The sequence below is a fragment of the Pararge aegeria genome, chromosome 17 (assembly GCF_905163445.1).
Source record: "Pararge aegeria chromosome 17, ilParAegt1.1, whole genome shotgun sequence".
Lineage (NCBI taxonomy): Eukaryota > Metazoa > Arthropoda > Insecta > Lepidoptera > Nymphalidae > Pararge > Pararge aegeria.
In genome coordinates, this window is record NC_053196.1 from 2,391,194 (window position 1) to 2,406,717 (window position 15,524).

A 15,524-nucleotide genomic window follows, 5' to 3' on the forward strand; every position below is an offset into this window, starting at 1 on the left:
TGGGAATCGAACCCACGGCCTTGGACTCAGAAAGCAGGGTCGCTACAAACTGCGCCAATCGGCCGTCAAATGAATAGTTCACATATCAGACACATGCAAGACGAAATTTGGACACCTTGATTGATGTCGTAAACCTTCAATTTAGTACAACTACGTTTTTAAATTTAAATGAATAGTCATTTAAATTTAAAAACGTAGTTGTACTAAATTGAAGGTTTACGACATCAATCAAGGTGTCCAAATTTCGTCTTGCATGTGTCTGATATGTGAAATTAGTAATAACAACACTAGAAATACCTTGAATCAATTAAATATTTCCAATATAGCGTGTCCCTTTACCGTGTCAACAATCTGCTGTCTTTGTAATCATAAATTAACAAAAATTATGTATCAACATAAGGTATATCGATGGATATATATTAAGTTTGTCAACACAGCATTGTCATTATTCATCGAATCAAATCTAACAGGTGAGACTTCCTTTTGAGAATCACTTTAATCTTCTCCAAAAAGTTGTATCTTGGTTCGGCTTTACCTTTAGTCCACTGAACTCTACCATTGACACTGGACTGGCGGTTTTGAACCAACTGACAACTGTAATTTTGAAGCGCAACACTTGATACACTAGTTTACCATATATATATACTAAAGTAATAATATAGTGTCATTTTTGAAAAAAAAATCCTGGAACATTGGTATTAAAGCATCATAAATGACACTGAATTAGTTCAATTCAATTAGAGACATAAACAAAGTGACATTAGCCTGTCCACTGGAAATAAAGGTAGGAACTCTGTAAGCGCTGTTGAAACATTCTTCTTTTGACGGCCGATTGGCGCAGTGGGCAGCGACCCTGCTTTCTGAGTCCAAGGCCGTGGTTTCGATTCCTACAACTGGACAATATTTGTGTAATGAACATGAATGTTTTTCAGTGTCTGGGTGTTTATCTATATATTATAAGTATTTCTGTATACTATTCATAACAAAATGTTCATCAGTTATCTTAGTACCCATAACACAGGCTACGCTTACTTTGGGACTAGATGGCGATGTGTGTATTGTCGTAGTATATTTATTTATTTAAACATTCTTCTGACTTTAGTAGTGGCTACCAGCGGGGTCACCTGTAGTGGCTACCAGTAAGTTTTTTTATCCTCTCTATGACTTATATGCCGTTTTAATGTCTGCGCTGTGAGGACACGAGCCCGTCGCCACAATAGTTCCTCGGCCGTGCAAATAGCCGCTCGGTTTCACGCTCTAATGACGGTTAGTTCACCTATTGTGATTGTGCGCTTTAAAGCCCGTATTCATTTATCAAATGTTTTCCTGGGATAGAAAGTTGGACGGCCGATTGGCGCAGTTTGCAGCGACCCTGCTTTCTGAGTCCAAAGCCGTGGGTTCGATTCCCACAACTGAAAAATGTTTGTGTGATGAGCATGAATGTTTTCAGTCTGGGTGTTTATTTGTATTTTATAAATATTTATGTATCTTATTCATAAAAATATTCGTCTGTCATCTCAGTACCCATAACACAAGCTACGCTTACTTTGGGGCTAGATGGCGATGTGTCGTAGTATATTAATTTGGTAGTTAATTTCCGTCCTCTCAACTAACTCTTTGCCAAAAATCAAGATTATTAAGTGCTTAGTTACGGCGTGAAGTAAGGACATAAAAATAAACCCGCTTTCATTTTTACAATATTATGTACTACCGATATAGTTACCGAGGTACTATATAATAATATAGATGGATTTGATAGATTGAACATTGCTAGATTGCGCGCTACAAGGCCTAGGCAATAGATTGTCAGACCAAGCCCACCAGCATGCCTAGCATGGGCAGGAGATAATTATATCCCCGGGGGTAGGATATAAATTTATCTTCTCCCACAGCTTTATCAATTCTCAGAGCACTGGCGCACAAGTGGGAATAATATCCATATAACATATGTGTATTGATAAACGGGGGTAAACTTCTCCTATTCCATGTTTCAGTGATTTTGCAGGTGGGCACGTTTATTATATCCCTTGTCTGGGTATATAATCGGGGGATATAATTTTTATCTCCAGCCCGTGATAGCCATGCAGACGGTAAGAAGAAAAATCGCGTATAACTTCGTAGGGCGTGCAGGAAACACGTCCTACAAAATGCCGCCTTGTGTCTATAAACCCGAGGCGTAGGTGTTCCTGTCCTGATGTGCCTGTAATTACACCGGCAATCAGGCCCTTCAGACTGGAACTCAGGAACGGTGCTACGCGGCAGAAACGTGCATGATGTCACGCACACGTGGTGGCAAAGGTGGTGCTACACTACATCCATAGCCAGCGTTGGTACACGCATTGTCTTGTCACGTTCGGAAATTTGAAGTGGATGACAGCACTGCGTTGCTTTTATAACGCACTAGCTGTTGGCCGCGATTTCGTCTGCGTTTGATTTTGTTTTTTGATGTGGCATTCAATTTAGTTGCTGCTGTCCGCTGAGAGGTTCTGTCCTCTATCTCCGCAGTCATCAGATCTACACAAAGTTTGGGCAAAATTAAATACATATTATAACCTCTATAGTACAAAAATAATTATTTTAATCGGTTATAATTTGTCGGAGTTATGGTGTAAAATCGTCAAACACTTTCACCCCCTCTCCCAAAGAAACCGAGCTTAATGTCGGAATAAAAAGTATTCTATATTACTTCTTACACTCCCAAGAATATGTGTACAAATTTTCATGGGGATCGGTTAAGTAGTTTTTGCGTGAAAGTGTAACAAACAAACTTACATTGACATTTATAATATTAGTAGGGATAGGGATAAGGATATCACGTTTATCAATAATAATGTAAGGTACATATTTTGCCAAATAAACAGCGTTGGAGTATTATGAAAATTAAGCTTAATTTGCTATAATCCGCGAATAGCAGGAGAATCTGTGTGGTGTAATTTATAATTTCTTCAATCCTTATACTCCACACCAAACAGCTCTTCGACAATGTACCCTCTACACACTTTTCGCTCCGAAACCGGAGCATCCTCAAAAGAGGTTTACTTTACAATGATTAATTTTAAACTTGTAAAGCGAACCTTATGAAATAAAAAGAAATCCTCACAATTATTTTTAAAATCCTTACCGAGATATGAGAGATAAAGCGAAGTTCAATGTTTTATGACTACAATCAAGGTATCCAAATTACGTCCTGCTTGTCTCTGATATGAGAATAACGACACTAGATATTTCTAGGATCAATTAAATATTTCCATTATAGCGATCCCGCTACCTTGTCAACAATCTACTGTCTTTGTAATCATAAATAAAAATAATTTTATATATCAACGTAAGATATAACGACGGATAAATATTAAGGCGAATACAGAATACAGGCGTCCAAACCCTGTCACAAAAAGCAACTTCAGAGCAACCGTTTCTAACGAATACGGGGCTTTATTCTGTCAGTATCGTGTTGATTTGTGTCGCTCATCGTTTTCATTTCAATTTCAACGCTCTATGATTCCCAGTTATTACCTTTCCAGCCATTAATAGTGTTATAAGTGGACACTTCCAACGTCCTCGCAGTAACACGGGAAAACATTGGTCTATCTCTAGGTAGAGCTGAAAGCGGTGCTTAGAAGAAGCCTATTCACTCTAGCCTTGAAGTTACCCAAATTATACGTGGCAGGAAACACAGTTGCCGGGAGGGCGTTCCACATCTTAGCGGTGCGTATCAGAAACGTGGCTAAAAAACGTTTCGTGCGTGTTGATGGCATATCAACCACATAGGATGCCACCGCTCACGAATATGCACATTCCGACAGTATTTGCCTTTTGTTAAAGCTCAAATTTGCGTATAATTCTTTAGTTTGGATTTTTAACAGAACGTTTTTGAAACAAGAATATGAAGTACGGTATTCGCAACTGACATCATCATCAACATATCAACCGATAGACGTCCTCGCTGGTCATTTGTAGGGAGCTCCAAACTCCACGGTTTTGTGCCGCTTGAAGCCAGCATCGTCCTGCGACGCGCCTAATGTCGTCCGTCTACCTCGTCGTAGGTCGACCAACGCTGCGCATACCAGTGTGGGGCTGCCATTCCAACACCTTGGGACCCCAACGTCCAGCCCTGCTCCGAACTGTGTGCCTGGCCATTGAGCAATATCGGTAAATCTGGTTCTTCTACGGATCTCAACATTTCTGATTTGATCACGTAGAGATGCTCCGAGCATAGCCCGCCTCATCGCCCGCTGAGGCCGCCTTCTTATGAGGCTCTTAAACTAGTGACATTAGGTCCTTTTTGCGATACAGAGTTTAATAATCTAAAACGACTCCTCGATTGAGAGCGAATATACAAGATTTGTTAAGAGTTGTTGTTAGATAGATTTCCTACCTACGTTTAGCTATTCAATCGGTAAAGTTATAAGTTAACTACGATTTATATGGTATCGAAAGAGCACCATCTAGTGGCAATACTGAGATACCGCACTGTAACTAGATGGCGCTCTTTCATATAAATCGTTGTTAAGTTTCACGCAATCGTATAAGTAAACGTAGGTAGCAAATATCACACTCATGACACAGTTCAGGTCCTGGTTACATTGAGATTCAGAGCGTTGAGCCACCACGCTGCACCAATGCAGGTTGGTGGGCTATAATGATTATAATCACACACTGGTGAAAATAACAGAGACTGATATTACCGAACACTAGAACAATGATAGTTCTCATAAAACAAACATTGAAAAATCTTTATACAATTCAGAACCGGAACATAAACTGAAGCGGTAAACACACAAGCCAAAGAAATAACAAAAACTCATAGCTAAGTAAACATTTGCGTATGTTATAACTTTACGGACTAAAAAAATATCCGTTCTCCGCTCAAGCTCAAAGTTTAGCAAACTCAATAAAATTTTCATAAGCCACCAACACACTGAATATAAGTATATAAATTCAAAAACCCCGGCTTTCAATATACTTGTTAATTATTCTACTAATGTATTTGTAACCCATAAGGAGTTGTGAAAAAATTATTAATCCGTCATTTTGTAGCGGCGGCCATCTTGGACCGATTTTCATAAAACAAGTATAGCTGAGGCAGTGTTATGCCCTTATAACCAGTAACGGCGCCGCCCTTCAGACTGGAACACAGCAATGCTTGGCGGCAGACATAAACTTGTTAGTACTTGCTTCGCTAGTACCGAAGACGAGGTCGGTAACAAAAAGCTGTACTGCGTCAGAAGTAATACCAAACCGAAATAAGCCCCGGCAGACGCGACGCGGACAAAAGAAAAGGTTCCCGTCAAATGAAGGGACGGAAAACGGTTAGCACGAAATGCACAAATAAACAGAATGAAAAACTTGCACGTCTAGCGGCCCCTTAATTTGAAGGATCTTTTAGCCCACATTAAGCTGGTCGCATATTATGACTCTACGATCATCGCACCGCGCGCAATTGATATATCTTTAACGTTTCTGTAGGATTTTTTTATTTATCATTATTGGGATACCAGGCTAAAAATTTGGGTCCGATGACTGTCATGAAACCAAACTTTGCCTTTAGGTTTCAGTATAGTTCAGTTACAACCACAACTAAATATCATCGTCACCATTATTATTAACCCATCAACGGCCCACTAAAGGTCACGGTTCTCCTCACAGAATGAGAAAGGCCGTAGTTCACCGTGTATCGATAATACAGTCGTATTTACATCGAAATACCCAACAACTCTACGTCACGAGCATTGGTTGTTAATCAAATATAATTTTTATTGTTTCTTGATAACTATTTTACTATTAAACAATACAAACCGTTTTTTTTTTCATGCTACGTATTCCTCATTCTACTTATCCAAACGTGTATTCTATAGTGCAACGTTTCACTATTGGATTGGTAAGGAACAATTTATTGCGTGCCGCACTGTCCGATGTGAGTTCACGTTTAGTTTGAAGGATCTTCCAACGTCGGCCTGCATTAAACGAATTGCGTAGACGTTGTCGGGGCAGTACTTTTTAATTAGTTTTGAAATTTTTGCTTAGTATCATTTGTCGTTAGCGAGGGATTAAAAATTAGATTATGCTGAAAACTTTGAGTGCTCCTGGCTAAATATACACCAGATACGTATTACTTTTTTTTTCTATTCCACGCACGAGTTAGCTCTTTTTTTATAGTGATAATTGACGGACCACCATCTTCCCATCGAATATATTTTATTATACAAGGTGGTAACCTAAGAGCTACAATAACAAGTAATTGTTTAATATTATAATAACTTTACCAGAGATATGCTTTTACGATAAAACATAATTAAATATGATATGAAATATCGAATAGTTACTTTAACTATTATCCTGAAATCTTACTTAACCAGTACATAATATTATGGCTCATTTAAATCAAAGTATTTCTTAAATGATTATAAATTATAATAACTATCTCTATATTAATTATTATTTATTTAAATAATATCCAAGCAGTTGCTGAGGCTTCGGCCGTAGCTTACCAACAAGCCTCTACCGAGAAAGCAATTTGGCGTTCCGGTACGATACCTACCGTTAAACATGACTACCGAAGCCCTATCAGATTAGCACGCTACCATCTTAGACTTCGTCACCAATTATCGCCAGTTGAGATTGCGGTCAAGGGCTAACTTCTAGCGGTAGAGTAATACAAACAGAGACTTGATAAAAAAAATAAATAAAAATAGTTTATTTGGGTAAATAAAATTACTTTAAACACTAATGGCTGGAGCCTTCTTTTAAGGGTAGTATTACTACCCCTGTGTCAGAAGACACCGCTCTTCCATAACAAGAAATAAACATAAAAACGAGGGTAGGTATACAAACAAAAATATTTGTGTTGATATTAAAAATAATAGACATCTTTACAAAATAAATTAAGTTAACTAAAAAAAAGAACATTAAAGAAAAATGACATTACAATATATTTAAAGTGTAAAGTAATTCGCGTGCGTGTTTGTGAGTATGCGTGAGGGTGAGGGTGTGTGTGTGTGTGTGCGTGTGCGTGTGCGTGTGCGTGCGTGTGTGTGTGTGTTTTAACCTCTATAATTGTACTTAATTTTAAATTATGCGTTTTAATAGCGATTCCACTTCATTATAATTTAATGTTAATAGAAATTTATTTAATATTTCTTTGCATGCATGCAATTTTTGCGGATATATTTTAAGTTTTCTGTTAATCGTGTTATATAAGTAATTTGATTGCGAGAAATATTGATTTCGCGCAAAAACAGTTCTGGTGCGAAGAGGTTTTGCCACAACAAATCGATTACGTTTATTTAAAGCTATAAACGGTAAAGATTTGTGCCTTCTAAGAACTATGTTCAAAACATATAGCTGCCTGACTGAAAGTATCCCAGAGGTGGAGTAGAGTTGTGAAGTAGGGAACAGATAAGATTTAAAGAACATTACTTTTAAAAGAGATCGTTGGGCTCTCTCTAGCTCAATAAATTTCGTTTTGGCTGCACCACCCCAGACTGTTATACAGTAGCATATAATTGATTGAACAAGAGTTATGTACACCGTATTCAAAATTTTTTTAGAAGCTATATGTCTCAGGCTTTTGAATATCCATATTAGTTTCCTGATCCTGTTAGAGACTAAATCTATATGAAAATACCAAGTCATTCGTTGATCTAGCACTACACCGAGGTACTTAATAGTCGAAACTTTCTGTATAACCGGGCAGTCACAGATCGCGTCATTGCGTAACTGTCCGCATGTATGAATCTTAAGTTTAAGATGTTGACCTGGTTGTGTACATTCACGGATAGTAAAACACATATATTTAGTTTTTTCTGTATTAAGCGTCAAAAGATTCCATACCAGCCACTTAGAAATGTCCCTGAGCCCTCTCTCAGCATGACTGTGAACTTCTTCCCAAGAGTTGCCAGTGAACACAATGGCAGTGTCATCTGCGTATGAAAAGATTTGTCCATGTTGTAGCTTTAGATTACACAGTTCATTGATATAGATTAAAAATAAGGTTGGACCCAAAACACTACCCTGGGGGACGCCATAATTAATATCTATCTCCCTACTAATATATCCATCAATCTTGATTACTTGGGTACGCTCACTCAGATAGCTCTTAAACAAAGACAATGTCGTATCCCTTACACCAATAGATTCGAGTTTTTTGATAAGAATGGGCACCGAAACAGTATCAAAAGCTTTTCTAAGATCAAGGAAGACTGTGAGACATTTTTTATTGCTATCTAACTGTTTTACGATGAGAGTACTAAGTGCTGATACAGCATCTTCTGTAGACTTACCTCGTCTGAATCCGTATTGGCATTCAGATAATATATTGCGTTGTTCTAAATAATTAAGCAGTCGTATGTTGATTATTTTTTCAAAAACTTTGGAGATAGCAGGTAATACTGAGATCGGTCTAAAGTTACTAACATCATTAGTGGTTCCCCCCTTATGGACTGGTGTAACAATCGATTTTTTTAAGATAGCAGGAAAATTTCCTGTACTGAAGCAACGATTAACAAAGTGCGCAATGATGGGAGCAATCAAATTGTTAGCTAGTTTAAGAAATTCTGTTGGGACATTGTCCCACCCTGATGCACTACCCGTTTTTAGATTCACAAGTATGTCACTAACTTCCTTAAAATCAGTTTCAAGGAGGCCAAATGATGAATAATGGGAGTAGTTAGAGGTGATGAGCCTAGGTGGCTTTTGTTGCGGATTATTTAGAAGGATATTCTCGGCCAGTTTTTTTCCAACACTAGCAAAATATGTATTAACAAGATTAACAGATTCAGAAGGGGAAGGCTTAATACTTAGGAGATCCGTATTTTTATTTTTTGAGATATTCAGATTAGTAAAACTTTTAATGTTCTTCCAAAGTGCTTTATAATTTTTTGTAGATTTATTCAACTGGTCTTTTTCAAATTTACGTTTTAGTTTTTTAATTAAGTTATTACAATGGTTGCGATATCTTTTGTAAACAATTTTTAAGTTACCATCAAAAGAATTAGCACGAAAACTTTTCTGTAACTTATTTCTGTGCCTTATACAACGCAGGACTCCTGGAGTTATCCACGGTTTAATAATACGTTTACATTTAGGAATTAGTAAAGTTCTTGTATTTTCGTCTAGAGAATCTTTAATTTTATTTGTTAATTCTTCAATTAATATATTAGGGTTATCGCAATGTAGTAGTATAGAGATGTTTTTATTAGCAAGACTCTTGAGTGCTTCATTAAAGTCAGTAATTGTCTTGATCTTTGAACATCTATATTTGCTACCAACTATATTTGATAAGTGAAGAAGTTGCATGGCATGGTCAGTAACAGTAGTATTGAGTACAGCTATAAAAGCACTACGTTTGGTTTTCTCTAATTTAAGCATACAGTGATCCAAGCAATTATCTTCCCTAGTTGGTAGTAAATGACCTGGAAGTAAACCATGAAGAGTGAGCATATTAAGGTAATTTGTTCTATTATTGCGTTCGTACGTGTGTTCAGTAAGTTTTGAAATAATATTTATATTTATGTCACCAGTTATTGTGATATTCTTGTAGGATTTAATATTTTCTAAATGCGAGTTAAGAGATTCAATAAAACTATCAGCACTGTTATGAGATGGCGAGCGATAGATGCCTAATATGACATTGTTGTTATTTGTTACTAATTGTAAGCATGATGCATGCACTAGCTGAACTTCTTTAACATTAACATTGATTGTATTTTTAGTATAGGCAACTACACCATCATTTTGGTTTAAATGCATAGTAGAATTATGAGAGATGTAATTTTTCAGTTGAGGAATAGGCTTATTTTGGCTCAGCCAGCATTCAGTAAGAATCAAAACATCAGGTTCGTGATTTAACTGGGACAAGGTCACACAAAAGTCATCAAAGTTACGATAAATACTTCTAATATTTTGAGAAAGGACAGTAAGACCTTTGTTATTAATACTAATATGCTTTGGAAGATCTGATATTTCACATATCACTGCTTGCGAAATTTCTGCATTGTCTAGGTCGGATTGAGTTAGTGATGTGTTATCCATAATTTAATAGAAAAAGACTGGATGCAATGACTCTTAGCATGAATTGTGTGTGGCTAAGCCACTGATGATGACGCGTGTGTTTGAACGGGAATATATCAATATTCTTGTAGTGTAATGTGTTTGATGTTTGAGTGCAAGTGTGTGTATTATAGTAGTGTAACATATTTTTAAAAAGCAAATAAAAATTAGTTGACCAGCAGTTTAAAACTAGATTTAGTGTTAATAAAAATAAATTAATAATAACAAAGTGTCTTAGTCATGCTCCACGTAATAGGTATGAGATCTGAGCTTCATCTTTTATAGTAATGATAGGGGAGTTTTCGTCCTTTCTTACATGAATTTTCCCAAACGCTGTCCAGCAGAATCGGTATGCCTTCGTTTTCACCAGTTCACGAGCAAGAAAATAAAGACGGGCTCCCTTAGGGGTAAGCTGATCTGATACAAATATAGGAGTGTCTTCTGAGGTGCGGAATCCTAGATTTTTGGCACACAATTTAGATTTGTGTTTAACATTATACATTTTACACAACCTCAAGATATCAGACTTAAGTATGGTAGAAGAGGTTTCAACAACGATAGGTGTGTTAGTAATGCCCTCTCTTTTCCCACGCACTCTATATATGTCTGTTATATTCGCATTAGTTAAGCTACTACCAACACATTTTGAAAAACAATTGACCATTTCAATTAAATCTTCCTTCGTTTCATTACTTTTCTTTGGAACATTTTTTATTTCAAAATTTGATTTTCTACTTCCTCTCTGTAAGTCCTCTATTTTTTCTTCTAAAACACCAATATACGTTCTGTCTTCCTTAACTTGAGTTTCCAATTTATAAATTTTTTCTTTAAATTCTTCATTCACTTGATGTTTCAAAAGTGCTTATATTAAGCCTACTTGAAATAAATGAATTCTGGAATTTGAATGTTTCTATAGGACTTTTCAATTCTTACAAATCCTACAATTCACCTATTGAGAGGCTATACCACGATTTTAATTTATTAACTGACCTACAAAAAATGTGGAGGAGTTTGTTTGCTCAGAACTTAAAAAAAGGATATGTTTTTTTTTTTACTTAAAATTACTGGTACTTTCCTGGCTACTACTTATAAAAAGAGAGAGAGATCTATACATACTAATAATAATAATATAATATAACGTAATTTCCTACAATTTACTTAACACCGATACTTATTTCTTGCTTTTTTGTTGTATAAAAAACGAGGTTCTTTTTTTGTCAAAAAAATTTTCGACAAAAAATTTCAACCAAAAAATTGGTTGCCTCTAAAGTCGGTATACGGGCGAAAGTTTTACGTGACAACGACTTTGAGTGGTAAAATAATTTTAATGTGAATATTCATTCGTATAGTAGGAAGAAGGATGAAATAATAGTAACAATTTAAAACATTTATTTATACAAAGAATTATATTTAAAACATTAATTTATACAAAGAATCTCGCACTGAATTTCATATTAACAAAATTTTATTTTTACCTATACACATACATACGTATTTATATACAAATATACATACAATAACTTGCAATACATTTGCGTACAATGAAACAGCGTTTACTACAAAGGGACGCGTGCCTTTCACTTTTTATGTCTGTCTCTCTCGCTCTTAGGCGGGCGCGTGCCTCTCACTCGCTCTCATTGTGAGCGCATAACGTGAGCGGAGCGTAACGCAGTTTCTTGAAGTGTCACCCGGCAAACCAATTTATAAGACGTTGTCACGTCAAAATAAATGTTCTCCGTATTTACAAATATTAATAAGCTTGTCCGTTGGCATTAAAAAATGTCGTCATCTCCGCGTAATCTCAAAGAGCTAGAGCAGAGCAAAGGGAAAGTTTTCCTAGTGGAAGGAAGAGAGGTTTTTAAAGTCATTGCGCTAAGCTAAACGGCTAGACGTTGTTTGCGGAAGTTTATAACTCATCTTCCTAGTTAATTTCGGACGCATATTTTATTGTACTCATATATTACGTAGAGGAAGAGTTTTATTCGGCAAAGAGTTCCAAAAGCCATAACACAAAATCGCAAGATTTCAGCTCAGTTCAAACCATTTTAAATTAATCTAGGTATAGGTTCTAATTTTATAAGGAGGAAAGATTTTATTGTTTTTTTGTACCCAATAGGCTCCAATAGTAAAGCAACGATTTTAACTATTTTCTCGCCAAAAGAAAGTAAAACTATCACAAATATATTTTTTTTTTTTAAAAATTGGAGACCCTTAAGAAAAATATGTAACCCAATGCAATTATGTAACCCAAAGTAGCAAAATGTTGCCCATAAAATTCGTTACTTGGCATGCGCCGAGAAAACTATTGATAGTACGTAAAATGTATGTATTACATGATTAAAGTAGTCATTATTATCTACAAAAAGTCTGCGAGGTAATGAGTCTAACTATCATAGCTAAGTCGCAATTATAGCTTTTGTATTCGCCAATAGTGGGTTAAATTAGTATCGCAGTATTCATTCTTATTCAAATAAATACACACACCGACATATTTAGCGGAACACAAAAAAAAGGTTTGATATAATAAGGTATCACATAAGGTTGCTAGCTGGTTTATACGTAATTTAATTGAAAAGATTCGTCATTCATTCGTCGTCATTTTATGCAATTGTTAGTTTTATAAAATATTTATATAGAAGTAAAATACTTTTTATTTTGACCCATACCCCTAATCAGTTTCTATGCGAAATCGTACGGGAACGCTAAATCGCTTAGCGGTACGTCTTTGTCGGTAGGGTGATAACTAGCCACGACCGAAGCATCCCACCAGACAAAACCAGATAAAATTCAGAAATTAAAAATTCCCATATTAGCCCGGGATCTCCTGCTTAAAATCATAGCGCTCACCGTTGTGCCAGGGAGATTGTCAAACTATCACTTTTACCAAGAATTGCCCGAGTGGTGACGGAAAATCAGAGCTAGCTGCTCTGTATTAGATTTTCTACCTACTTTGGCTTATTCTTTCGCGTGAAGGTAACTACGATTTATATGGTATCAAAAGCGCCATCTAGTTTCAGTACTGGTGACGTAGTGTCGATAGATGGCGCTCTTTCGGTACCATATAAATCGTAGTTAACTTTCACGCAATTGAATAAGTAAACGTACTATCTGAAAAAAACAAAAGCTGTTAGGATTCGAAACGCACCCTTTCTGATGTTTACATACTCATTCTGTACACCTTAAAGAACATTAATAAGCAGTCCCGTCATACAGTGTTTGTATACTCTTTTTGTCCATATAATATAGGTACATCTACTTACCTGGAACTTTGGCAGTTTATTAAACTACTAGTGGGTTAAACTTCTAAGCAGCATTTAACATATAAACCACGCAATATAAGTTAAGTTCTCATTCTAAAAACAATAAAATGCGCCCCGCATGGTGACGTAAGGTGAATAAATTCCCCCGGGGTCAATAAAGCACTACTTTAACACCCCAACAGCCGCGACAGGCGGTTCTGCGATCAAATTGGTTGTGTCCGATACTTTATTTATGGTCTCGAAGAAATTGGATAACAAACACGGTAACAAGATTTACAGATACAATCGTTAAGACCCCGTGTCGCACCCTTTAAGGGATATCAAAAATTCCTTTCTTAGTGCCCAACTACGCTATAAAGTCTTAGTTAGGTGGAAAGTGGGCTTGTACCCAGCCCATGTAATGTTGTAATGGGGTGGTTTCCGGAGGATATTGCTATTTCAGGATTCATAATAATAAAAATCTTTTCCTTAAGAAGTAAATGTACAAATATACGCAGTGATAACCATAGCATCAGCTGTGTTTACATTTAAGGTTAAATGAAAATGGCTGCGTGACGCGTCTACCGTTTCACATGATTTGGTCCTGACCCCGGTGTCCGTAACAACTTGTCTAAGTATGAGCAGTACCTTAGAGCTCCAGGCGATGTGGACTAGCTATAACTTTATTGTTACCTTAACCATATTATTTAAATCCATGATTTATATGCAGATAAGGGACGCGCCGGAGCCTGGGAAGGCGTTAGAATAATCTGTGTTTAAAACGTTTTCATTCCAGGCGCCTTTTTGAAGGACCCAACTAAAATTTAGTTTGAAGAATTTACATTGAGAGCGTAAAAGCTAAGAATCTATGTAATAGGTGTGAATAAAGCGTAAGTAGGTATACCATTCGACGAACGTTTTTACTTCCGTACGATCGTCTTTACCTTGTATTTAAATCTTTATTGTTGTGACACTATTTATGTTGTCTTAAGTTAGTAAATTAAAATAAGGCACTGTAAAATGGGAACCTATTATCCACGGTCCGTCCGTATGTCTGTTTGTTCAAAAAAAATCATAATTCAAATTACTCTATTCATGTAGACCTTATCCAGGGACTTATGAGGGGTTTATACATATGGCCTGTCACCACTAATGTTAGGTTAGGTTAATACATTCGTTACCTTAAAACTAAAACTAGGAGGATACAAAACTGGCCCTGGTCTAAGAATTTCTCGCTAGCGTCTTAGACTGCATTATCAGGTAAATACATCAGACATTATAAGGTGAGATTTTAATCGCCGGAACTTGAAATGGAATACAAAAAATCTAATCGAATATCAGAAGTATTTAATATTTGAAATATTGAATAAACATAAGAATGGAAAGCGTTGATATCCCATTGGGTAGGACATCGACTTCACTTTCGGGGGCCGAGTTCGATTCCCAGCACACAACTGTAACTTTTCTAAGTTATGTGCGTTTTAACCAAGTAATATATAACTTGAATCAACGGTGAAAGAAAAGATTGTGAGGAAACCTACATGCCTGAGAGTTCTCCATAATGTTCTCAAAGGTGTGTGGAGTCTACCAATCCGCGCTGGCCAGCGTGGTGGACTAAGGCCTTAACCCTACGGCCTTCTCATTGTGGGAGGAAAACCGTGCTCGATAGTGAGCCGGTAATGAATTGATACGATAAAGATATGGGAGGTTAGAATTGTGTTACGAACAAATACATTAATCAAGTTATCCTTTATTAAACATATTCAAAGGTACTAGATAAGGTGGGGGTAAGAAATTTATAAAACGCGACATATTTGGCAAATTTTTCACTTAACAATTATTCATTGTAAAGTCATCATCTCCTGAGGATGGTGTCAGAGCGAAACGTGCGTAGAGAGTACATTGCCGAAGAACTGTTTGGTGTGATGTATAAAGATTACAGAAATCATAAATTACATCGTACAGATTCTCCAGCTTATCACGGAGCTTCAAATTCAGCTTAATTTTCATATGTTACATAAAATTCAGTTTCCATGGTAACTAAAAAAAATGTGTGATGTATTATAACCTCATTCTCGCGCCGACTTATTTCTATATACGACAATTTCCAGTGAAATGCATAGGTAAAAAAATATCGAGACAACCTACCGTGGTTCAGTTAACGGCATTTTTCAGTTTTTTTCTTATTTTTTTTCTTATGTCTGTGTTTATCTCAATACGGTGACGCATTTCAATTTC